We start from the raw sequence: 26,874 nt of genomic DNA on the forward strand, positions 1-26,874 counted from the left end.
GGACTGGTGAGCAGCCAGGGGGCTGACTACTTAGAATGTGGGACTCGTTTTGAGAGACCTGGTCTACGGGGCACTGATGGGATCCATCTGTCAGAGAAGGGTAAGAACATCTATGGCCTTTGGCTTGCCACCCTGGTGGAAAAGGCTTTAAAGAAAAGTTGCCAGGGGAGGGGAACCTCAATCCATGCCGCTCCTAACAACTTGAAGCCAGTGACAGCAACAGATAGCCAGAGATGCTGAAGAGCGATGCAAAGGATTTGTAAGCCAGTAAGACAGCTTAATTGGGTGACCAGCTTACGTGCTTCTATGCAAACACACTGCATGAGAAATAAACAAAAAGAGCTAGAGATGTGCATCATGGAGACATGGTGGGATTGATCCTAGGATTGGAGTGTTGGAATTGAGGGACACAGGCTCTTTAGGAAGGAGAGGAAGGGAAGATGAGGAGGGTGTTGCCCTCTATGTTAATGACCAGGTGGAGTGTATGGATCTCCAACTGGGAATGGATGACCAAGAGCTTATGGGTGAGGATTAAAGGGAAGGCAGGGACAGGAGATGTTACAGTGGGGATCTGTTACAGGCCACCTGACCAAGAACAGTGAGCGGATGAGGCCCTATATAGTCAGATAGGTGCAGCCTCACATTTGCAAACCCTGGTCCTCATGGGGGACTTCAACCACCCTGATATCGGTTGCAGAGGGACAACACAGCAGGGCACATGCAATGCAGGGTGTTCCTGGAACACGTTGATGATAGCTTCCTTCTCCCAGTAATAGAAGAGCCAATGAAGAGAGGTGCTATGCTGGACTATGTTCTCTCACCAACAAGGAAGGGCTGGTGGGGAATGTGAAGCTCAACGGAAACCTTGTCTGCAGTGATCATGAAATGGTGAAGTTCAAGATCTTTAGGGCAGCAAGGAGGCTGCACAGCAAGCTCACTACACTGGAGTTCAGGTGAGCAGACTTTGGCCCCTTCAGGGATCTGCTTGTTAGGGTACATTGGAATAAAGCCCAAGAGGGGAGATTGGCCCAGGGGAGCTGGTTAATATTTAAGGATCACATCCTCCATGCTCAGGAGTAATGCATTCCAACAAAGTGGAAGTTGGGTAAAACGAGCCAGGAGACCTGCACGGATGAACAAGGAACTCCTGGACAAACTTAAACACAAAAAGGAAGCCTGCAGAGGGTGGAAGCAAGGGCAGGTAGCCTGGGAGGAATACAGAGATATTGTCTGAGCAGCCAGGGATCACGTTAGGAAAATTAGAGCTCTAATAAAATTAAATCTGGCCAAGGATGTCAACGACAGCAAGAAAAGATTCCATAGGTACAGTGGTGATAAAAGGAAGACTGGGGAGAATGTGGGCTCTCTTTATAAGTAAACTGCATCCAAAGAAGTATGACCAGCCGGTCAAGGGAGGTGATTCTGCCCTTCTACTGTGCTCTTGTGAGACCTCACCTGGAGTACTGCATTCAATTCTGGAGTCCTCAGCATAGGAAGACCACGGATCTGCTCAAGCGAGTCCAGTGGTGATAAAAAGAAGAGTAGGGAGAATGTGGGCTCTCTTTGGAAGGAAACAGGAGACCTGATTGTCCAGGATATGGAGAAGGCTGTGGTACTCAACAATATTTTCGCCCCAGTCTCAGTTCGGCAAGGACTCAAACTACACTACCCAACTCACAGAAGGCAAAGGCAGGGACTGGAGAAGGAGAAACATAACTCCCATTTTTAAAAAAGGAAGACCCAGAGAACTATGAGCCTGTCAGTCTCACCTCTGTGCCTGGCAAGATCATGGAGCAAATCCTCCTGGAAAATCTGCTGAGGCACATGGAAAGTAAGGATGTGACTGGTGACAGTCAACATGGCTTCCTTAAGGGCAAATCGTGCCTGAAAAATTTGATGGCCTTCTACAACGGGGCTATAGCATTGGTGGAAAAGGGAAGAGTAATTGACTACATCTACCTGGACTTGTTCAAAGCATTCAATGCTGTCCTACATGACATTCTTGTCACGAAATTGGAGAGACACATACTGGATGGATAGACCTCCTGATGGATAAGGAATTGACTCCATAGTAACATTCAGAATGGGTTGTGGTCAACAGCTCAATGTCCAAGTGGAGACCAGTGATGAGTGGCATTTCAGGGGTCAGTATTTGGACTACTGTTGTTTAACAGCTTTGTTCGAAACATGGATGATGGGATTGAGTACATCCTGAGCAAGTTTCCTGACAATCAAGCTATGTAGCACAGTTGAGAGGGAAGAGATGCCACGCAGAGGGACCTAGACAGGCTTGAGAAGTGGGCTTGTGCTAAAATCATGAAGTTTAACACAACAACTAGAAGGTCCTGTACTAGAGTTGGGGCAGTCCCAACTATGAACACATGCTGGGCAGAGAATGGATTGAGAGAAGCCCTGAAAAGAAAGACTTGGAGGTGCTGGTAGATGAGAAACTCAGCATAAGTCAACAATGTGTTGTTGCAGCATAGAAAACCAGCCATATCCTGGGCTGCATGCAAAGAAGTGTGACCAGCAGGTCAAGGGAGGTGATTCTGCCCCTCTACTGTACTCTTGTGAGACCTCACCTGGAGTACTGCATTCAATTCTGGAGTCCTCAGCACAAGGAAGAACATGGATTTGCTACAGCGACTCCAGAGGAGGGTCATGAAGATGGTCAGAGGGCTGGAGCACCTTCCATATGAGGATGGGCTGAGAGAGTTGGGGTTGTTCAGCCTAGAGAAGAGAAGGCTGCAGGCTGACCTCACAGCAGCCTCTCAGTATTTAAAGGGAGTCTTTAGGAAAGATGGGGACTCTATACTAGGGGGTGTATTGATAGGTGGAGGGTAATGGTTTTAAGCTGAAAGAGGATAGATTTATACTAGATATCAGGAAGACATCTTTACAGTGAGGGTGGCAAGGCACTGGAACAGGTTGCTCAGAGAAGTTGTGTACACCCCATCTCTGGAGGTGTTCAAGGCCTGGATGGATGAGGCTTTAAAAAGCCTGGCCTAAGGAAGGTATCCTTGGTTGGAACTAGATGATTTTTAAGGTCCCTTCGAACCTAAACCATCCTATGATTCTATTATCTAGTGAAATTCACTTCAATGCAAATAGTAAAGCCTATGTTTTCACAGAGATTTCACAGTCAAGTTAGACCTCAGAGATTATCTTTAGTTACATTCTTAAACGTGTTAATTGTTCTTTATGGAAAGCAGGTTTTAACCCAACTTCTTTCAATATATTCAATATATTGTTTGATATATTTACTCTCAGCTCCCCAAATATGACCAACATACTCTGATACAAATCTAAACCAATGTGTGAAGATCTAGCCACTGGACCTGACTCTCCTGTCAGATTCCCGGTCATTTCTTTTGCCACAAAAGCTGTCACAGCAACAGAAATTTGAACATAACTCCTTTAACTGAAAACTTTTCAGTGTTCAAGGAAAACTTCCACGGAAAATTCACATGTACGTCAGGACGAAAACATGCATGTATAGTAATCTATATGTGGATATGGATATGAACTAAAATATTAAATACTAGTTATGTTACCAAAGAAATTTCATATATGACTTACAGCTTTCAAAAGCAACATGCCATTAAACAGTACTACTCAATTCTGAGCAGTCCCGTCAGTTATTTTATCAATTACATGTAAAAAAACAAAATTTAAAAAAATAATCTTACAGCCTTTATCTAGGTAATATAAGCCTAGCAAAAAGAAGCCTTAATTCCAAGACAGAAGTTATCTGTTATTAAAAAAATTTAGCAGAGCTAGCAATTTCAGAATCTGCTGGATGGAGTCAAGGACACAGATTTGGTAAAGGAGCTTTGACTGGTAAATCTATAAAGTTCTAAAGTATTAAGACTGGGAGAAGCTGAGGGGCCTTACCCAGATTCAGCCAGAAGACCTTGGGAGAATTTTGCTTTACAGCACAACTAGGGCAGTCAAGGAAAAGCCAAGGAATTGGAAGGGCAGCAGAAGGAACAATAAGGGCCAAGCAATAGCCCTTATCCCATAGAGCCTGAATTACTTTACCGAGGAAAATAGCTTCACTCTCTAATGTTTTGCTATATATAAATGAGATACAGGAAGCATTGCTGTTTTTCTGTCTTTGCCAGTTTGATCCTTTAGGCAACTGCCAACTTTGCTTGTTCCAGGATCGCCTTTTGTAATGTTGAAAATCTCAAGAGCACATTAGAAAGAAGCCTGAGAAAAAAATTATTTTTCCTCTTTTTGAAGACAAGGGATTGCCATTTTGGGGTTTCCGTCTCCCTAGAGGATTTTAGATTTGCATTTAATATCTTTCCTTCCAGAGGTTTTGCAAGACAAAGACATTTATATCCTTGAGTACTCCATAAATAAGTTATTTAAAAATATCATATATAGAATGAGAACATTTAGTATCAAAGTTAGTGTAGGCACAAGGATGGCAACTAATGATAAAGCCCGATAGACTGAGCATTTTTTACTTAAACCAATGGTTTACCAAAAGAAATCAGAAAAATTGAAAAGGATTTTTTTATTTTACTCTGTCTAGAATTTCAAAACCATGCAGGAAATCAAGGAGACAGGAAAAGAAAGCTTGTCTCTTGCTCCCACTCTATGCCTTTGACAGAATTTCACCTTCCTTCATGTCACAAAAAGATACCTCCAGCCCTAAAATTCCTGCTTTGGTAGATTTTACAGTAATTAAATGAGTGCAAATATTTATTGCATCAATGTGGCAAATGTCTACCAGCCTGTCCCTCTTTGTAAATACACATGAAGAATACAAATACAGGAGCAAAACAATCTCCCTTATGCTCTGCTACTGAAATATTGGCACTTAACAGTCATATTTTAAAACATATCAGGGACGTTATGAAAGGAAAAAACTATAGGAGTTCTTGTAGGGCAGAAATACAACTTATGGGATAGAAATAATCGAAATAACTGTTCTTTTGAAAGGGGTCATTGCCTGTCCTGTTTCTAGCCAAAAGGGAACCAAAGTGGCAAAAGGTGTGATATCGTAGAACAAGCACACCAGCTCACTCTATTCTCTCCACAGCAGATGCAGTATCTATTAAAGATGGAGTGGATTTATCCAGATCAGTGAGCAACTGGTCTTGTCAACAACCTGCATTTTACATTCCTTCATAGTTCCAACAAATACAGTGCAAGATTCTCAGTTAAATGAGAACAGTTTTCTCTCCTTTCAAAAGGCAAAAGATCCTTGCATGATTTGCAATTACTGTATCAATTATGAAAACACCTATTTACTTACTTTTTTTTTTCTAAAAGTTGCACTCTAAAAGTAAAACCATTTAAACACCGATTCAATTTCAGTGCCCAGGTGAACTGGCCTCAAGGAATCCCAGCCATGAATCACTTGAAAATGCCCTTGTAAATTAGCAAGTATTGCACAAACACTGCTGGCAAATTCAATCATTTCTGTGTTGTGCTTCATGGTTATCTCCTGCTAATTTAAAGAGATGAAGTTCATTCTTCCTTAATTCCATGCAGGCTAGTGAGATGATATAAATTACTTTGCTTAAGTGGCACTGACTCTATTAATATTTAACTACATAGAATAATAAAAACAGAGCAAAAAAGCTTAGGAATTAAACTACCACTTGCATGACATTTCCTACTGCTTTCTATTTTCTAAATATCTATTGTCTCTTCAACAGTACTTTTCCATTTAGCAAAATGTTTGTTACAGTAGTTGTGTTTAATGTAGAGCTATTAGACTAAAGTAATGTAAAAGATAAAGGTTCAGGCTTTAAAGCCTGTCAATACCTATGGGCTTTCACTGAATTAATTTCACTGTCATTGGGACCCATTACAGATGTTGCTATATCAGTCCTTTCATAAATCAGAACCTTGACACATTTTAAATAAAATAAAATCAGTATATTATTTGTTTCTTTCTTTCTTTGCTTCCCAAATTAAAGGAAACTGAGAAAACTATTGAAAAATCTAATATCATACAAATTATTTTTCAACATCATGTGGAACTATTGTGTGAATCTCATGTCAAAAATAAATAATTCTATTCCTACTATAAATCTTCATTATACCTGCAAGCGGCTACTTGTGATTGCAAACTATGAGGTCTGAGACCAAAAAAACAAGACCCTACCTTTAACTCTCTTTATTTAACAAATTAGATAAAATCCACTATAATCACCTTCAAAATAGTTTCCTTCTGATTTGACACACAGCTGTACGATGCTGCCAATCATTTTCTGAAAGTATGTTGAGGATTTCCATCATTTTTGCTTTCACCTCTTTTACCAACAAAAAGTGGACTACTTTGAGCAGTGACTTGATCTTTGGGAAGAGGCAGAAATTTCAGTGAACCAGGTCTGACAGATAGGGTGGGTGCTTAAGCACATTGATGTTGTTATTACCTAAAAACTGTTTCACAGAGAAAGCATTGCAGGCTGGGGCACACTGACATTTTCTAACCGAGGGTAAAAAAACATCTGCATTTGAACACGCATCAAATCGTATTGAATGAAGGGCCCGTGTCGAGAGCCTTTTCTCACTGTTACAGGTTAGAACATGTTCTATAACCATCTCTTTGTGTCACCTCTCCTAGTTTTGTTTCCCAAGCTATAGGTTTAGTCTAGGGGCATTTTGTGTCAGGCCTTGTATATAGCCACAGGATAAAAATTTATATCTGAAAACTTATTCTTATCTTTTATAAAATATTTCTTAAATTTTAGATGTCATGACTTCATAATTATTTTGATCATGATATAAACTTATCTCAGTGATCAATACAACTACATAAGTAAATATTTAAATATTTGAGGTACTACTGTAAGTTAAATATAAATATAGAAATAAAGGCTGTGTTCATGGGCTTTTTTTTTCCATGTTCAAGATTAGGAAACAGTTTCATATTATATAAAAGATATAATACTACACAGCTTTTCATTACAGCAGATTTAAAAATGTTAACTGTCAGTGGAGCAGAGAGGATTTAATTAAAGTTTGCAAATGCTGTGTTTCCAATATTTGTAAAGGAGAAAATAAGATATTTTTACTGTAGTATAACAAGTGTTACTCTCTGATGGTCTATTAAATATTTCCCCCATTTTATACCCTAAACTCAAATAATTCTAATAGTTTTCTCAGACTGATTACATTCTAACACAGCTGTTCTTTTAGTTTCATAAACTCACAGCAACTGATGATATCTACATTTGTATAGATAAGTAAATGTTCTTTAATCCTGGAGCAATTCTTTCTTGATGATAAATAGAAATGACTAGAAACAGTTGGGTAGAGATCTATAGCCTCAGTTGGCTGCCCCTCCTACAGCTAATATTTCAGCCTTAATGAGGTTAGTCATCTTACGTTAGATATAATGGTGCCAGGCAAATTGTGAATAACGCCAATAACTTGTGCAATTTTATGAAAAGCCATTTCAGCTGTTAAATTGTCCTACTTCTTCGTTCTTGTGATCTTGCTAATGGAATATTTTTAATTTAAAGCAAGTTAAAAGTGTAAATAAAATTTAAATAAAATAGACTATTTTGCTACAACATAGGAGGAGGATTCCATTAGTGGGTCTCAATCTTAAAGCACTTAATGCATACATATTTTCACCTGTATATGAGATTTACTTATACTGTCAGACTAGATTCTTGTTACATACAAAATTGGAGTAGATTTTAGTATAGGAAGGAAATTGAAATGGGATATTTGCTCTAGAAGTGGGCCGATGTGAACCTCATTAACTTCAACAAGGAAAGTACAACGTCCTGCATCTGGGTTGGCACAAACCCTGGTATCAATACAGGCTAGTGGATGAAAGAATTTAAAGCAGCCCTGCTGAGAAGGACTCGGGGAGCTGGTGGATAGAGAGATGGACATGAGACGACAATGTGCACTTGCAGCCAAAAAGACCAATAGTATCCTGGGCTGCATCAAAAACGATGTGGCCAGAATGTTGAAGAAGCAGTTCTGTCCCTCTCCTCTGTTATGGTGAGACCCTACTCGTAGTATCGCATTCGGCTCTGAAACTTTCAGCACAGAGAAGACATGGACAAGTTCGAATGGGTGCAGAGGAGAGCCAAAAGGGATCTGAGGGATGGAATACGCCTCCTATGAAGAAAGGCTGAGAGAGTTGAAGTTGTTCAGCCTGGAGAGGAGAAAGCTCCAGGATGACCTTATTGAGGCATTTCAGTGCTTAAAGGGGGCTTATAAGAAAGATTGGGACAATTTTAGCAAGGCCTGTTGTGATAGGACAAGAGTTAATGTCTTTAAACTAAAAAAGGGTAGATTTAGACTAGATTGAAGGAAGAAATTTATTACAATGAGGGTGGTGAGGCATTGGAACAGGTTCCCTAAAGAGGTAGTAGATGCCCTGTCCATGGAATTCAAGACCAAGTTGGATGGGGCTCTGAGCAATCTGATCTAGTTGAATATGTCTGTTCATTGCAACGGGGTGGACTAGGTGACCTTTTAGGCTACCTTCTAACCCGAACTTTCTCTCATTCTATTAGTTCGTCATTTATGTCATTTAAGTATCCTATAACATTCAACACAACAGCAATGATGCTTTCTAATTCAGGAATCTGTTGAAAATCATATTACCAGTTTAAAATTACAATTACAATTACATTGAAATGTTCTTCAGTAGTTCCTGTTACAGTTTTCTATTCCGCACTCCTATACAGTTTCCTTACACACAGTTGTGTTTCAGAGACAATGGCACACATACAGCACTTGTATAGTATGGGTTTTTTATTCCCCATCAAAAAGCATCAAAAGCATGAAGCTAAATTAAAATGTAAGTTGGGGCTTTGGTACACTTTTTGAAATATTTCATGGTACCAAGAGGTATTAATAATACTCCATATGTTCCGACCCATTTAACAGGTCTGCTTCTCCTGGAAATAGCGTATTTCATTACATGCTTCTAAACTGCATACAAGAATAAAAGAAAGATAATCTACATTTTTTATGACTAAGGACTCCAGTGTGTCATATGAAATATGAAAAATAAATCTTTAAAATTCTCTTTGATACATATGTGTACAAGAAACAATCCTTAGAGGTAGAACAGAAATGTAAAATAACTTAGTTGTGACACACAAAATGAAGCACTATGTGTGAGGAGAATAAAACAAAGCAAAATTCCCAATTTCCTATGATATTGTGCTGAAACCTATGAAATTAAGTAGATTTCTTTCTATGAATATTACATATTTATAAAGCACCTTACAAATGAGAACTTAAAAGGATTTTTCAAAGGATTTATTATTTGCATCACAATAATCCAGTGAAATAAGTATTGTGCATTTTAAAGTTCATTAAACCTAGGCAGGAACACTTAAGTGACATAAGAATGAATAATATAAAACAGTGGTAAAAGAAGAACTTGGACATCTTAGTTCTCCTGAAAACTAACAGCTGAAACCCCAACTTCCTTTTGTGAAGACTATAGTAAAAAAATGTATGTTCTATGCATTGAGGAGAGATTTTGACTATCACAGATTTAAATGAAAGTCCAGTAAATAATCAAAGCCCACTGAGGAGAAACAAGAAGACTAAGCTTGGAAAACATGGAGAGTAAAAAAACCAATTTTTATCTGTGAAGTGTGATTTAGTTATTAAATGAGACAAGAGCCTAATGTGAAGTGAAGGTGGCACAGAATCATTACAGGAAATTACATGCAATATTGAGATTATTTTCATAGCAGATGTTTGCTACATCAGAAAAGGGAAAATGAGATGGAGATGATAACTGAAATGAAAAACAAGCAGATGAAAAGATGGCATAGGTTGCAATCAATGGGAGGTTTCACAGCTGCCCAGGCAAGTGCTGGAGTCCATTAAATTGGATTAGAAAATGTCACCAGTGGAGCAGTCAGTCATTTTCAGTTTACAGTAGTTTGGCACAGTGGAGAGGTCATGTTTCATTAGGATTAGTCCTGTCTCCTTTTAAAAATAGTTCTCATGCAAGAAGCGATATAGTTCAAATTTTCACAACTTGTCAGGTTTCTTATGTGTACCAGTGTCATTTTAAATACTTGTCTACAGCACATATTTTTGCTGTAGCTATGCTTGCAGCAAGGTAATTGCATCTCCCCCACTGCATATTTCACTTAAGAAAGCAATTAAAAGTTCCAGGTGTCTAAACCTGGATTATCACAGAGCTGTTTAAGAAACAGTATAAGTGCTTATCTTGTTTTGTTATGTTTGCAGTCTTTCCCATTTTATTCAATTCCAGATACTCAGCACTGATCACTTGCTGCTTGCTGTCCATATAAGTCTGGTCACCATCTTCATAGTTCCTCTTCAGAACCCTACACTTTCTGAAGACATACACTAAAGCAGGCTACCATTAAGGCACCAATAACAAATCAAGGAGACTCCACACTAGGTTGTTTCTTTTTTTTTCTTTCATTCTAAAGAGGAATGGTAAAACACATTATTTTTATTATTACCTCTTATTAACCTCAGAGGCTTTAGCTCCCTGATAGCCAGATCTTATAGAGTCATAGAATCACCAGGTTGGAAAAGACCTTCTTAGATCATCGAGTCCAACCATTCCTATCTGCCACTAAACCACGTCCTTGAGCACCTCGTCTACCCGTCTTTTAAATACTTCCAGGCATGGTGACTCAACCACCTCTCTGGGCAGGCTGTTCCATTGCCTGATCACCCTTTCCGTGAAAAATTCTTCCCTGCTATCCAGCCTGAACCTCCTCTGGCACAGCTTGAGGCCATTCCCCCTTGTCCTATCACCTGTCACTTGGGAGAAGAGGCCAGCACCCACCTCTCTACAACCTCCTTTCAGGTAGTTGTAGAGAGCAACAAGGTCTCCCCTCAGCCTCCTTTTCTTAAGGCTAAACAACCCCAGTTCCCTCAGCCACTCCTCGTAAGACTTGGTCTCCAGGCCCTTCACCAGCTTTGTTGCTCTTCTCTGGACACATTCCGGAGCCTCAACATCCTTCTTGTAGTGAGGGACCCAAAACTAAACACAGTATTCGAGGTGCGGTCTCACCAGTGCCAAGTACAGAGGAAGAATAACCTCCCTGGACCTGCTGGTCACACCGTTTCTGATACAAGCCAAGATGTCATTGGCCTTCTTGGCCGCCTGGGCACGCTGCTGGCTTATGTTCAGTTGGCTGTCTATCAACAACCCCAGGTCCTTCTCCTCCATGCAGCTTTCTAGCCATTCTTCCCCTAGTCTGTAGCACTCCACAGGGTCGTTGTGCCCCAAGTGCAGGACCCGTCATTTGGCCTCATTAAACCTCATGGCATTGGTCTCAGCTCATTGGTCCATCCTGTTCAGATCCCTTTGGAGACCTTCCCTACTCTCAAGCAGATTGACACTTCCTCCCAGCTTAGTGTCATCTGTAAACTTGCTAAGGGTGCATGAACTCAGAGTCTAATAGACACTATGACTAGAGAGAATGAAATGCATGATAAGATTATTTCAAACTAATTTTCTACAATCTTGGTTTCAAAATGCAGGAAATTTTTTTTCATGCACAAGTACTATGCTAGATATCTGAACCTTCAGACACAAAAAGTTATGGAATACAACAATAAGCTATAGTTCTGAATTTTGGAAAGTACTGATCACTCTAAAGTCTCATAATTTGAATCTGAACATAAGAACACTTAGACACAGTATCAGATTTTATTACTTCTGTGAATGTTCCGGAGCTCATAAACATGAGCTATTTAATAGAATGACACATGTACTGTTGTCCGGAAGGTGACGGATATGTTGGGTTGGTGCAAGACCCTGCAGGAGATTACTTTGGTCTAAGGTTTAATCTTTCTGTCTGATTTTCTTGGAGTTTTCTCCTGTTACCTCAAAGTTATATCTGAAAATATTCCACATCCTATGGATTTTAATAACAGAAATTAATTGTCAAATTTGTTTGTTGTTTGAATGTATCATGTGACTGAATACGCTAACAGAAAAGAAATCAGGAAGTAAAGCATAAGAGAATAATTCTTATTCTCTGGAAAGTCAAAGGCAAACACTGCATAACTGAACCATTAAATAATGGCTCATATCAAATCATGTCATATCATGCATAACATTTTACCTTGCCACAAACTTGAAAAAAATCAGTAAATATACCTTATTTTATTTCACTTCATCATACCAAGCCCATGCTCTGATATTGAGGGGTGCCTTACAGCACTGGAAACTGCTTGGAATTTCTTATAGGAATCGTTTACTGCAATAAATAAGCAATAAGTAATAACAGCAAGAATATTTGAGATGAAGCCAGTTTGGGAGCAGCTCCAGAGAGATGCTGAGAAAGAATTTAAGCATGCATTTTAGGTGTATGACCTACTGATACCCAAATATATAAGGTCTCAGGAAACATGACGATTTTAATGAGATGGAACAGCTATTGCCCAGAACAATAGTACTCTACAGAATAACCTGTGTATGAAGTAGATATTCAGTGGTTGTTTCCCAATTAATAACTTATAGCACTATAATTAAGTGCTCTGATGTAAAATTGTATGGACAACACAAGGCCATGCAATCTCAAATACTCAGAGTAATAGCCATACATAATAATTAATGATTAATTTAAAAGTCTGAGATTAGCAAAATTAGTCACACACTGCAGAAAGACTTCATATGTAGATAAGAAAAATTATATAGGGAAAAGGTATAAGAGATGAGGGGGCACTGCCATTAGCTGCTCTCTATGATAGCTCATTAGATTAACTTTTATGAAAGGAGTAAAAACGTAAGTATGTGCATGTAGTAGCTGAAACATAAAAGCAAGCAGGTAGCTCCTGCTGAGAATATAGGAAGAAGAGCTCTCAGATTTCTCTGGATGAGGTCAGAGAATTATTTGGGGATGTGCCACCTTGTGGAGTTTGACAGCAAAGAAACCATTAGATAGCCAAAATCATGGCACCAAAAAGTGAGAAAGACAAAAGGCCTCTAGAATGGCAGATGTACTGTGCTAGCAACAAAACCTACAGCTCTGGATCTAATGGTCATTACTGATTTGTTGCCATTGCACTGAGGTAGACCAGCAAAATATTATATTAAAAGATAATTCAGGCCCAAAGTGAGGACCAGGGACATTCTGCTGGTGACATGCAGAATTATTAAAATAAAGATAGAAAAACTGTCTGTCCATGTAAAATTGCAAGGCAAGAGAAGGGAACTTTCCTGTTGCTAATCTGTACATAATACAAGTAAAAAAAAATATATATATATAAGAAGAAACTGCAGTCTTGTTTGTCCATTGATGAGGAAGAACACTCATGCTTTGTAACAAGATCACAAACTCTACATTCGAAAGCCCACCCAAACAACTTACTTTCTGCACCTCACATCATCCTCACCAAAAATAAAATCCCTGACAAGTCACAATACTTAAGTGGAACATAAGCCAGCTCCTCCTACAGCAACACTGGTTTGTCATAATTTTTGTAAAACACATTTCTTTGTCAGTAAAACAGACTGCAAAGATCAACTAAGAGCAAATGCTAGGTAAGAAGGTGCTGGTTTTATGTCATCTCTGGTCATCCCTTTGCTGTCCAATTGGATCTGTCCAATTGGATACTAAAGTCTGGGCTTCCACATACTCTTTTCCTGCTCATAGTTAACTTGAACTGCTTAACAAGATTTATGCATGGCTTCACATTACTGTCATAAATTTCCTACTAATATCAATAATGCATGTTGCAGTTTTCCTAAGAATGATGGTGTTCCAAAAGAGGAGAGAAAAGTAATAAGAGAAGAGTACATGATACATTTTATTCACAGACCAGGAAGGACACTAGATTAGTACTGTTTTCTCTACTTGTGGGTCATAAATCCCTTGGAGATCATACAAAGTTTAAAAAAGAGAGCTGTCAGTGAGCAACTGCTCCATTCCTGCAGGGCTGGAAAATAAGAGGGACTATTATTACTTATTCCCAGAAAACTTCAAATTACCTCTAATTGCTGAAAACAGTTCAGCTACTTCAGAATGAGTCGTTTTTCACACTCCTGTTCTGGAGGAACTGGTTAATACTGACCAGCACAGATCACACAAAAACCAGATAAGCTGAGAGGACCAGAAAGCTGGCTAAATGCAGTCATTAAAATAAAAGATCTGGGGAGAGATGACAAGGAAAATAAACCATTGTTCCACAGCCATTTCTCTTGTCAGTTGTATCTTTCTTAGGACGCTCCTGCAAGTTCAGTTGTTCTAGCATAATTCTACTCATTGCACAGATCTTTAGGAAACCAGGTTATAACACCTAGGTTAATAACAAGGCAGAATATTTTTAAAATAGATCAGTAATCTACCTGCTTCACCATGCAGGCCCATAAACAGTTGTAGGGGCAGACAACAGGGACAAAATCAGTGTAAGCAGAATGAGTTACTGAATTACTGCCACAGAACAGAGTACGAATAGAGCTAGGGAACACAAGGACAAGGACTAATTACTAACTAGAAAATCAATCTAGAAGACATGACAGACAGTGTCAGGAAACCACTGTACGTGTCTGGGGTAGGAAAGGACAGTGTGAGTCAGCAACAAGAGAAACAAAAAAATCGTGATTTGATGCAAATTAAATCAATGAGGTGCTGGCAGAATTGTTTCCAAGAAGAATGTTTTTCAGTGTTTTCCATGAGGTTTTTAGCAGAAACAAACTCGATGAAGCTATTGAAGCATGTAAAGACAGAACAAGACTGAGTTCATTCAGAAGCATTGATTAAATGCAGAGGGAGGAGAGTAAGAGTACATCAAAGAAGATCAAAGACATCTCTTCAGAACTGAAGGAAGAAAAAATTGAAAAGTGAATCGATTGTCCTTTTAACTTATATAAGCAATACCACGTTAAACGAAATGATAACAAAAGTCATATTCATGTCATAAATGCATACCTCCAACTGGAGTATTTAGTCCATAGACATCCCTTCTCTTTATAATACCAGTTCCTAGAGAAAAAAAAAAAAAAAAGAGGTCTAGGGAAGCACCCTCCCTTCTCAGACTGCTGACCTCAACTTGATAATCTGCTTCCCCTCCATGTACAGATTTCCAGCTGTTTTTACTAGTCGTCCTGAGTACTTACTGGCGGAGTTTAAACTTTCTTATAATAGCGTGTAAAAAAATGTATATCTATAACATCTAAAACACATTACTCTCAAGAAAATGTAAGATCTTTTAGTTGCAAAGAGAAGCATTCAAAAAATATCCCAGACTTTCTTTGTCTGCAGTTCATTTTTTAAGACACTTTGTGCAGTGAATGAGACAAGATCTCACTGGATGATGAATGTAAGGAATGACTAAAACATGAGCATCCATTAAAGTTAGCATCATAATGTTTATGTAGATGTATACAGTATAACCATTCCCTCTCTCCCATATTTTACTGGAAATAAAAAAGATTTTCTATCATAGCAATCCTTACATATAAGCTACTTTCATTCTGAAGAGAGGAAAAGGAGGAGGTGAAGAAGTACGGCAAATTCCTATTTCAGTGACGCTTCTCGAAGAAAATGAAGAAAGTAAAAAGTAGAGATATTAACGGATTGTGTGCACACACATTACAGTCGTCACAGGACTAACACAGTAAAAATCACAAAAATGGTTAAAATACAAATAAATTAATAAAGCTAATAAGTTCCAAGTTAATTTACTGTTGATAAATTTTACAGCCTTCACAAATTTAGTTTAATTTTAATACTCATTATAATCAATCTAGGCATATAGAGAAGTATAAGGTTTGACACAGTTGTCTACATATCTTGTTCAATATAATTTCTTACATGCGCTAAATTCCATGACCAAGGAATACTCTGCCTCTTCAAGTGGGGAACGTAATGTATAATAATGAGGCTGAATTTGTCCTTTTCTTCTGCAGGGCACTAGAGATAACTGTGGCATTCTTCATACGACAGTGTGGCCGATGTGATTCTGAGCACCATATATCAATAGGTCTGTAACCTTACTCCGAAACGAAGTAATTTAACTAATTTTCTCCAAATAAACCATAACTGTTATAACCAATGCATAGATCTGCATTCTAAGTCAGCCCTTCCTCTCTCTCATTTCATTTTCTTCCAGCATTTCCAAAGTTTATGTTTTGTCTGTAGCAATGTGTGAATTATCAAAACGCATATATACAATCTAATCAACACTAAAGAAGGTTTTGTCCAAGCTAGTATGAAAGCAAAAGAAACAAAAATTGAAGTATAGGTATCCATGTAGCTGAATGGACATGCAACCAATCTGAGGCAAATTTCCAATACCTCTCTTGAAAGTCAGATCGTGCCTTTCCATCCAAATTAAGAGGTTTCAGATCAGACTATATTTACAAAAGTGCTTTGTTTTCAGAAAATGTTCATGTTTTTCCCATCTCTCTTGTTTGCTCTGTGATGACTCCAGAGATCAGGAGTAACAAATGACTGAAAAACACACCCAGAACTCTTTCTGAAACTAAATATGGTGGCTACATCCTTCATTAAGAAGATATTAATAATTTTTTCTCATATGCATGATCACTAATTTAGTTTTTTACATCTTCCTTTACTATAGTTACTTGTGTCAACATTTTTTTGTGTGCCTAACTTGAACAAAGAGGAATGAATAATATTATAGCCTATGTGAATCTAGAATACTGTATCTTTTTTCTGGAAGCAATTTCTAAGCATGATGGAATAAAGACTCCCCGTTATTACATTCTGCAGACAGTATAGCTTAGAGTTTTAATTCTGAAATTTTCATTGAATTCCACATTAAACAACTCTTCATGAAATTCTTTGTTCACACTTCTCTCAAAAAATTCTGAAACTTTGGCAAGTAAGATGAGTAATGTCTAATATTTCTACATCATAACTTCCATAACTAAAGATAGCTGAACAACACATTCAGTAAACTGGAATTGGAAATGCATGCCAGTAAGTTCAAGCAAAGCACTACTAAACAGATTAGGTTTACATTTCCTACATATCTGATTAAATTCCACGGTTTCACTTTTAACTGTCTAATTCAGATTTCACTTTGAACTGCCTAATTCATTAATCGTATTTTATTTTTAATCAAACAGAAATAAGAAATAAAAAGATAAAAAATACATTTATTGTAAATGGCTGACATCTGGTTTATTCAGATTTTCTTAGCAATCTGCTGCTGTTATTTGAATTTCATGAGACTGTTAACTAGGCCAGTGGAAAGGTCATTAGAAAAATATTTCCGGTGTCATTTTGTCTGAAACAGAACTATTAGGAAAAAAAAAAAGCCTGGGAACGTTACAGAACAAAATAATGAGGAAGAAAAATTTCCCAGACATGGAGTTAAGGAAAGGTGCAAGCTATCATTTGCTCTTGGATTAATACTCAAGAGATTCTTTAGCTAGCACTGCCTGATGACCTCACTCTGACATAGTAGATTATGGCAGGTACTGCAATAGTGTCATTACTTTGACATGAATTCCTAAGCACAGCATACACTTTCTACTGTTTTGCTGCTAATTATGTTAATTTGAATTGTGATTTATGCAAGTGAATAATCATTGATTTTGCTCAGCAGCCATGCAGGATGCATAAAGTTTATATGCAGCTTGAATTTATTATTGCTAACACAGATTAATCCCATATGGTGTGCAAGCCTTATTTTCACTTTTTTCTTTTTGCACCATGACACTTTTTCTTTTTGAAACTCCATTTTTAAATGACCATCAACATAGTATTTCATGATAATTTCTACTGAAAGAATAATTCTTATGCTGGTAATTTTAATTTCAACTGTTAACTGTAGTAAAATAATGGATTATGGTGGCTCTCAGATCTGTCACTAGTAGGTATTTGCCAACACTAACCATTATTGTGGAACTCAGTAAGTAGCTGCAATGCTTAATATATGCTTAAAAGAGCCTAAGGCAGTAGAAATAGGGAGATTTGTTGCTTACAGCTCAAAACATACAGACCGTGTGGTACTGAAATTTTACTATTCCTGGCAAAACTAAATTGGATACTTGTGCAACTAGACAATATTGTCTGGGATAGTTATTAACCCCTTGCTATAAAAAGTACTACTTTAAGAAAGTGTACAAGACTGATGACAGGACAATTTCTAGCCCTCTATGTTTAACTCCCATGACTTTTCCCTGTTTAGACATCTAAGGAAAATTTTCAGTTGTAGTATCTTGGATCTCCAAAGAGCTATAAAGGTAATTAATTTAAATAGAATTGGTGCTTTCTGTGAGGAAAAAGGCTCTGATTTCCAGATCAAAGACAGTATGAAGGAGTTTCTAGCTCCTAACTTTCTTAATGCTTCATCTCTGTGCCTCAGCTTCATCGTGAAATTGCAATAATGATCAAACATTAGGAGTTGTAAAGATAAACAAACGACCTACTCACTTTCAGTATCAACTGCTTCTAACCATGAAGTCTTGCTAAAAAAAAACCCATTTCTGAGTGCAGTATTCAGAGAAGTTGAGGGGGTTTGTTGCTTGGTTATTTAATATATTAGCCAGTGTGCTGTCATTTTCACTACAATGTACTGTATTTTTAAGTACTGATCAGAGTCTTACTGTGTTCAGAGAGGCACCTCTTGTTACTTTACATATCTAAAGGAATTAATGACTGTAAAGTGGTCAAATACTCTTGTAATCATCCTAGTGAAAAAAATAACATAGCAAAACCAAAGAAAGCCCCAATCAAGAGTATTAAATAAAGATATTGATTCCCTCATTGCAGCATCTGTACAATGCAGGGCTTTCTTTTATTCAATGCTCACTTGGCTCTTCTTGTGAATTATCATAGGCACTGCATAAAATAACACTGCTAAAAACCAGTGGGAAATAATATTATGACCATATATGATAGCCTATTTGGCCAATGTAAAACAAAGCTGCACTACATTAGAAATATATTCACAAATGAGCTTTAGTTCATCTATGTTAGCTACTTTCTTTTAAGTTTAACAAAATCAGCCTTGTTTGTACTGATCACTTGCTTTATAGAAAAAAATGCAGGGATTACCCCCAAATTATTTTTTTATTTTACTTTTAAGTCAGTTCAAATGTCTGTATTACTTAAATGAACAATGACTTACTGGATTAAAATAATCTTTAACCTAAAGAAGCACAGCATATACAGGTCTGCCTGGTGATGCGGGCTGCATCTTTGCCATCCGCTTCTATGTAGGAAGAACATGACTGCTTTGCCAGAGAGTATTCCTTCCCAAAGGCTGACATTTGGCAGCCACAGTCCCTACACTGGTGCTTAACAGAGCAATAGGAAGCACGCTGAGCACCCGTGTCTCAAGGTGCAGCTCCAGTTGCTTTACCTGCATATTCCTCTGACTTTTTACTTCTAGCAATGCAGACAATCTTACTGTTTCACTGTGACACATCTTGCTCTCCAACACAAGACAAGCTTAAAAATAAAAAAGAAAGCTGTTCCTAGCAAAACTTATGATTAAGGTTCTGTATAGTGCAAGCAAACAGAGCAGTGCAAGCAAAAAAGAAGCACAAACTCTGTAAAATATTGTTCTAATCTATGCTTACAATTATGTTTCATACAAATACCTCATGCAAATTTCTTTCAGTGTGCTCTTGCTCAAAGTCCATATACACATGGATTCCACCCCATCCCTCCACTTCATGAGGCTCCACAAGAATAACTTTCATCTCCAGCTACTTTGACGTGGGTTTAAATGCCCTGGGGAGTTCTATCTCAAGTCAGATACCTTGTTTATGTAAGTAATTTTCACTTTACTTTTTTTAATAATTATATTACATAACCCAGGCTGTTCATTTGGTAATCTTCATTTCTTGTTACAAGTTTCAATATCTTCATGACAAATACTACATAAGATATTGGATTTAAACAAAAGCTGCTATGCATTTGATCTCTGGTATGTTAACAACTTCACACAGAGACCTCAACTTCTGCAACAGGTACAAATGCCACATCAGTAAAGGTGATCAGCTTGATGCATATGAGAGCAACTTTCCCTCCTCTCCTCCCTCCTTTAACATGGTTTGTTTTGTCAGAAGTGGTTTAAAGTAGTTTTAAAGTAGTTTGGAGCTGAATTTTTGTTATCTATTATGCCAAATCAACAGTTAATCCTTTGCAATTACCCAAGATATCAAGGGAATTAAGAAAAGAAGTTTTACCATTGGTTATTCAAATCAATTCTTCTACCACCAGTTTTACTCTACTGCAATCAAAGCAAATTTTCCACTAAAGTAAGTGTTAAAAATTGCAGGAGTCCTGAAACAGTACAGGAATGAGAACATTCAGAGAAAAGTGCCTGAATATTCAGTCTTACAAAGAGGCAATACCCCAAACTATTCTCTGTCAGTATCAGATGAAGATTTTTCTGCCACCTGTCATAACAGAAATTGAGGAATGTAATGGAAAACCAAGAAGTGCATAATTGATAAGAAATTAAATAATAATAATGGAGAAATATATTAAAAAAAAACCAGAAGCAGCAGATGAACAAAATCCAACCTTACAGAGAGGAAGAAAAGAAAGAAGTAAATTGAGACATGAAATCATTGGCATCCTGACACACTAAAGGGGCCAGCTTTTTTTACCCGTTTTTAATGAAGGAGGAATTTCACACATTAAATTTAAACAGAATTTAAAGCACTTTCCCCCCTCCCCCTCCCCCTCAAATTTCATTACATACAGTGTTACCAGCTGTGGGGACAGCAGCATATATAGCATTGAGTAAAGAAGATGATTGCTACCTGGTAACTCATCTCTTTCATATTTGATTTCTTGGATCATTTCAGAAATCCAGTGGTCTATTCTTGTCCTGTCACAGCCTTTAGTCTCTAGTGAAATACTGAAGCAATTGCTCCTAAGTTCTTCTGCACCCATTTGTCTCTTGAGGGTTATAGACTTTGGTTCTGTCTAAGGGCTTTTTCTTCTAAAATAAATGCCTAGAGGTGTTTTGGTGAAAAGAAAAACAAACAAAAAATAATTAAAATGAAAAAAAAAGAAAAAAAAAGAAAAAAAAAGAAAAAAAAAGAACAAAAATTGAACAGAACCTTCCCAGATTTCCTTTATAGATACAAGGAATATAAAAAGTTTACTTTGTTCAGCACTCCTTTATTTGTTAGCAGTGGGCGCTGCCTATGCAGTTTTCAAAGTATATACTTTATGACTGTAATTGTGTCAATCACCAGTTGTATGGAGCCAGTTATGCAAATGCAGGTCAGTATCGATAGCCGCTCAGAATACAAGCTTTGTTCTCAACACGGCTATGTGAACTCTTATTCAGTAAAAAAAAAAAAAAAAATCAAATAAAACCAGGAGTTGGTTACCTCATTTCTCCTGTTCCATTCCAAACTCTGGGACATGTCTCATTCTCAAATGGAGATTTTCATTGTGTTTAAGAACATAATTCATTCTGAATCTATATACAGTTCATTTAATTTGAAAGGTTTGAACTGCTCCATAAATTATGGAACACAACTAGTGTCTTAGCTGTTAGAATAGTAAAAATAAAACCAAAACCAGCTTTGACTACTATGACTAGTAGTAGTCATAGTAGGGCACAGCAATTGCTATAAATATAAAATTTAGAACCATTCATCTTAAAATGGGCCAAAAAAAATTTAACACACAAAACAGCAAAATGAAGCCACTTGCAAACTGGCCAGCCAAAGAAATGCACAGAAAGTGCTTCATTTGCTGTAGCAATGTGAAACATCCGTGGTTCTCAGCAAAAGCAGAATCTGGTCAGAATTCAAGAATATATACTTAGTACTGATATCATCATCAGACAAATATCATTAGACTTCAATGAAGGCAAAAGCCTCTTACAGAAAATATAAATTAGTTTATATCATCAAGATTTGAAGTTATATTAAAACAGCATTTTTATCTTCCTTAGTCAAAATTAAATTTCTAACAATAGTTCACATGAAACACAATTTAATCAGAGATTGAAACATCAATCCATCAAGCTTTCTGTTTCTCATTAAGCGAAGGGGTGGAGAAGTTCAAACTTTATTTAGTATGTTACAGATGAAGATATCACAATGCCATCTCATCTAATTTCAGTTTCTTTCCATATTTGCACTGAAGGAATGCAATTTTTTTTTTCCCAGTACAAAGCTTGGAATTGAAACCTTTCTCTTTGGCATTGAGGTTAGATTCATAGAATCAAAGAATTTCTCAAGTTGGAAGGGACCCATAAGGATCACTGATTCCAAATTCTTGCTTCTCACAGGACTACCTAAAAGTAAATCATATGACTAAGAGCATCATGCAGATACTTCTTGAACTCTGATAGGCTTAGCGCAATGACAACTTCCCTGGGCAATCTGTCCAGTGACCAACCACCCTCCCAGTAAATAACCTTTTCCTAATGTCCAATCTGAACTTCACCTGATGCAAACTCATTCCATTTCCTTGTGCTCTGCAACTGGAAAGAAGAGATCAATGCCAACTCCTCTGCTACCTCCTCTGAGGAAGTTGTAGATTATGATGAGGTTATCCCCCAGTCTTCTCCTCTCCAAGCTAAACAAGCCAAGTGACCTAAACTACTCCTCATAAGTCTTGCCCTCAAGACCTTTCACAATCTTGGTTGTCCTTCTCTGGACACACTTTAACAGTTTGATGTCCTTATATTGAGGCACCCAAAACTGCACACAGTACTCAAGGTGGGGCTGCACAAGTGCAAGGTAGACTGGGACAGTGACCTCTATAAATGTTGGCCCTTCTGGCCCTCAGAGCATAATGTTGACTTGTATGCAACTTGTATGCCATCAATCCACACTCCCAGATCTCTTTCTGCAGAGCTGCACTTCAGCCCTGGCCTTCCGATTTGTACATATAACCAGGATTACCCCATGCCAGGTGGAGAAGCTGGCACTTGCTCTTGTTGAATTTCATATGAATTGTGATTGCCCAGCTCTTTAGTCTATGGAGACCTCACTCTAAGGCCTCTCTACCGTTGAGGGAGTCCACAGCTCCTCCTAGTTTAGTATCATCAGTAAATTTACATACTTGATTCCTGCATCTAGATCATTTTATAAAAACATTAAAGAGCACTGGCCCTAAAAGTGAGCCATGGGGAACCCCACTGATGACTAATCACTAGCCTGATGCAGCCCCATTTACTATGGCAGTTTAAGTCTGACCTGTCAGCCAATCATTCATCCAGTGTATTATGCAGTTGCCTAGCTAGTATGGTGGACATATTGTCCAGAAGGATACTGTAAGAGACATCATAAAAATCTTTGTTAAAATCCAAACCCACCACATCCACTGGCTTCACCTGGTCAACTAGATGGGCAACATCATAAGAGGAAATTAAGTTAGTTATATAGGACTTTAGCCCCATGAACCTGCACTGACTCTGACCAATGACTGCATTGTCTCTCAAGCCTTTTTCAAGAACGTCCAGGATAATCTCTCCACAGCTTTATCAGGCACTGAAGTGAGACTAACAGGCCTGTAATTACCAGGATCTTCTTACCCTTCTTGAAAATTGGTACAACTTTTGCCACCTACAATTTGACTTGGACCTCTCTAAACTCCCAGGACTGATTAAGTAATGGAAAGAGGTCCTGCAATTACATTGGCAGTTTTTTCAATACCTTGCGATGGACCCCATCTGGCCCCAAAGATGGACATCCAGCCGCAGCAGCAAGTTCAGGGTCAGCTGAGAGTTCATCATACCTCCAGTCACAGACTTCCAACACAGAGCTCCATGAGTCCAGAGTACCATCGTCAGTGTTAAAGATGGAGATGAAGAAGACATTAAATGTCTCTATTTTGTCTGTGTCTCTGTTTGTGAGATGACCAGTCTCATCAAGTAACACACCAATGTTATCTCTGAACCTTCTTTTACTGTTAATCTATTTCTGTTATCCTTCACAGTGCTGGCCAGCTTTAATTCTAATTGAGATTTGGCTGTATGAATTTGCTCCCTACAGTGATGAACAGCATCTCTGTAGTCCTCCGATGTCACTTATCCTTGCTTCTAGTGTCTGTACACATTCCTTTTCTGCCTAAGTTCTAGAAGACAATCCTTGCTCAGCAAGGCCAGCCTTCTGCCCTACTTGCTTGACTTCTGACAATTTGGAATTGCCAGCTCCTGCACTCTTAAGACATGGCTCTTGAAAAGTGACCCCAAAACCTTCAAAAGCAGATTTCCAGGGGACCTAACTATTTCCTTCAGCAGCCCCAAGCCTGCTCTCCCCACATCCAGGGTCAAAGTCTTGCTGGCAATTTTTCTATAAGCAATGCTTTGAAACTCATCTACTTCATGATCACTGTGAGCAAGACAGCCACCACTCACCACTTCACTCATGAGTCCTGCTCTGTTTATAAACAACAAACCCAGGAGGGCACCTTTCCAACTTGACTCCTTTTGTACCTGCACCAAGAAGTATCTTCAATGTGCTTCGGAAATTTCCTGTACCTCTTTATGTCTACTGTATGATATTCCCAGCTGATATCTGGGAAGTGAAAATCATCCGTAGGGACAAGGGCAGTTTATCTAAAGATATGTCTTAATTCTTTACAGAATAATTCATTGTTGTCACTGTCCCAGCTGGGTGGTTGACAGCAGACTACCACAACAACACCCACTTTATTTTGTTTCCATTTCATCCTTTACCCAGAGGCTATGTTGTCACCAATTGTAAGCATCGTACAATCCAATCCCTCCCTCACATACAGTGCCACCACCCACCCCTCCCCAACCCCCTCCCAATTTGCGCATGTACTCAGCATATTGTGGAGCAGATTGAAGGACTTTACTAGCACACCTAGCATGCTGCCCCCAGGTTTATCTCTAGCAAATCTCATTTTATTGCTTTCCCCCTTCAAAGTTTATTTAAAGCTCTTTAAAAGAGCCTTGCTAACTCTTGTGCAAAGATCCTTTTCCCACTTCAAGAAAGGATTTTCACAAAAGCTTCAACAAAGAAACATTACAGAACTTGCATGAGAGTCCACCCATTTTATAGGTATTAAAATGCACCCAAAAAGACATATGAAACACAGCCATATGAATGATGCCAAGTCCTCTGGATCTCAGACCATTTCCAATAATAAACAAACTCTTTGTTTTATGTTTGCAGTAAATTCTCTAAAACCTATTGGTGATTTTTGGTTTTTTAAGACTACTGGACCTTCATTAACAAAAAAGCATGTCAATTAATTTCTTCTACATAACAGAAAACCAAATTAGGTCTGGAGAACATACATTGAATTGATTAGCAAAAACTCTGAGTGGAAAGGTCTTGAAAAGAAGAAAAACTGAAAACTGCAAGTTATCATCATTCATATAAATAAAAAAGGCAAGACCTATGCTCACTCTCATTTTCCTATACCAAACCTTTCTTCTGTCACAAGCACATTTATAAATTCTCCTATGTAATAAAGGAATTCCCATTGTTTCCAGAGGGGAAAGTTTTAGACTCTATACCCTAGCTACAGATTAAACAAAGACATAACTCTGCTGTTATAAGAAGGCGGACTGGCCTGTTTTGTCGCAGCTGCCAAATCTGGTGAAGCATGGAAGTAATTTGTGAATTGCAGCACTGGAATTTCTGAATAGTTTTAATTAATGAATGCTAGGGAGACAGAGAGAGCTCACCAGCAACTAGAAAGGAGGTATTTCACAGAGACATTTGAAAGTCTAACCTAATACTCACCCAGCCACAACATCTATACTCCTGAGCAAAGAAAAAAGCTTTCCTAATTAAATGATTTTTTGTGCTTTTTTTTTTTTTTTTTTACATCATGAGATGCTGAAATAGATCTTTATGAAAACTTTGGCATCAAAAATCCTATTTTATTTTCCACCAGTGGGATTTTCCATTGTTAATGTTCTTATACTCCCCATACACTAAGACATATATTAATAAATGAAAGCAGCAAGTCAGCCTCTCATATATTTCATAAGGTACTATGGGAAATGATTTGTTTAGGATGAGTAAACATAATCTCTTTGTTCATCAAATTTGATTTTAGCTGAAGACTAATAAATATGTGTGTAGCATGGACATATTGAAAGTTAACTGGGCTCAGAAATACACCATACAGTTCAGCTTTTGGGACACTATGGAAATTTACTGTTCTGGTATTTAACGGCTCAACTGTACCTCTTAGCGTGAAGGAAGGAGCATTACAGTTAGGCTGTGAGATGACAGATCTTTAGTTTGCACATTCTCTTGGACGTCTGAAATTCTAGCAATAAAAACTACAAATTCTCCCTCACCCAGGGAAGGAGTCGAAACTCAGCGTGTTTCAAAAAGCTCTTGAGAGATTTTCAGGAGACTTCATGTGAACACTCAGACAGCATCAAAGGTGTGTTCTCTTATTCCCTACGAGTTTTCTCCCATGCATTCCAGCCATGATATATCTGGAGCCTAAAAAGCTGACTGCACAACAGTATCCTGGCATTATTTACCTTTTTGGGAGGTTTAATGTCTTGGGAGGTGATGCTTCTTGTTTCCGAAACTACCCCTGGACCTTCTCATCCTACTAGCCCACTGAAGTCTGTTCAACAGAGCTACCTGGACCCCCCCCCACAGCATCCACCCTGTGGAAGAAACAAATATTGAAAAACCATGATGCAGCAATTAAATCTTCTAGAGACATAATTTGCAGATTCAGGAAGAGAGTAACTAAACTAGAGTAAAACATGATATAGATCTGTCATTACACTACCTGAAATTCTAGTATCCCCTCAGTGTACTTGTATGTATAATACAGCTGCTGAAGGCACAGTTACTTTTAAGAAGGCTTTAAGGCATAAATAGAAGCAGAGATTTCAAAGTGAGTAACTAGTCAATAATGTGATCACCTAATCTTGCATATAAAAGCCTTGCCTGTTGGAAATGCCTGCATTTTTGCATGCTTAGCAGTAACAGGAAGAGGATATGTGTTTCATTAAACA

General features: G+C 38.1%; 1 protein-coding gene across 25 annotated transcripts in view; it reads right to left on the bottom strand.

Moving 5' to 3' along the window:
• Positions 1-26,874, bottom strand: part of LRRC4C (leucine rich repeat containing 4C) — a 529,117-nt gene that overhangs the window by 66,694 nt on the left and 435,549 nt on the right. The window contains exon 1 of one of the 25 annotated variants that reach the window (XM_054067048.1): positions 26,386-26,517. The exons of 22 other annotated variants lie outside the window; for them this stretch is intronic. The gene's annotated coding sequence lies outside the window, so the exon portion shown is untranslated. Of the gene's footprint in view, positions 1-14,879; positions 14,898-20,701; positions 20,723-26,385; positions 26,518-26,874 lie in introns of those variants that run through there. 2 more of the 25 variants (XM_054067050.1, XM_054067051.1) reach the window with 2 other exon arrangements.

The sequence above is a fragment of the Cuculus canorus genome, chromosome 5 (assembly GCF_017976375.1).
Source record: "Cuculus canorus isolate bCucCan1 chromosome 5, bCucCan1.pri, whole genome shotgun sequence".
Lineage (NCBI taxonomy): Eukaryota > Metazoa > Chordata > Aves > Cuculiformes > Cuculidae > Cuculus > Cuculus canorus.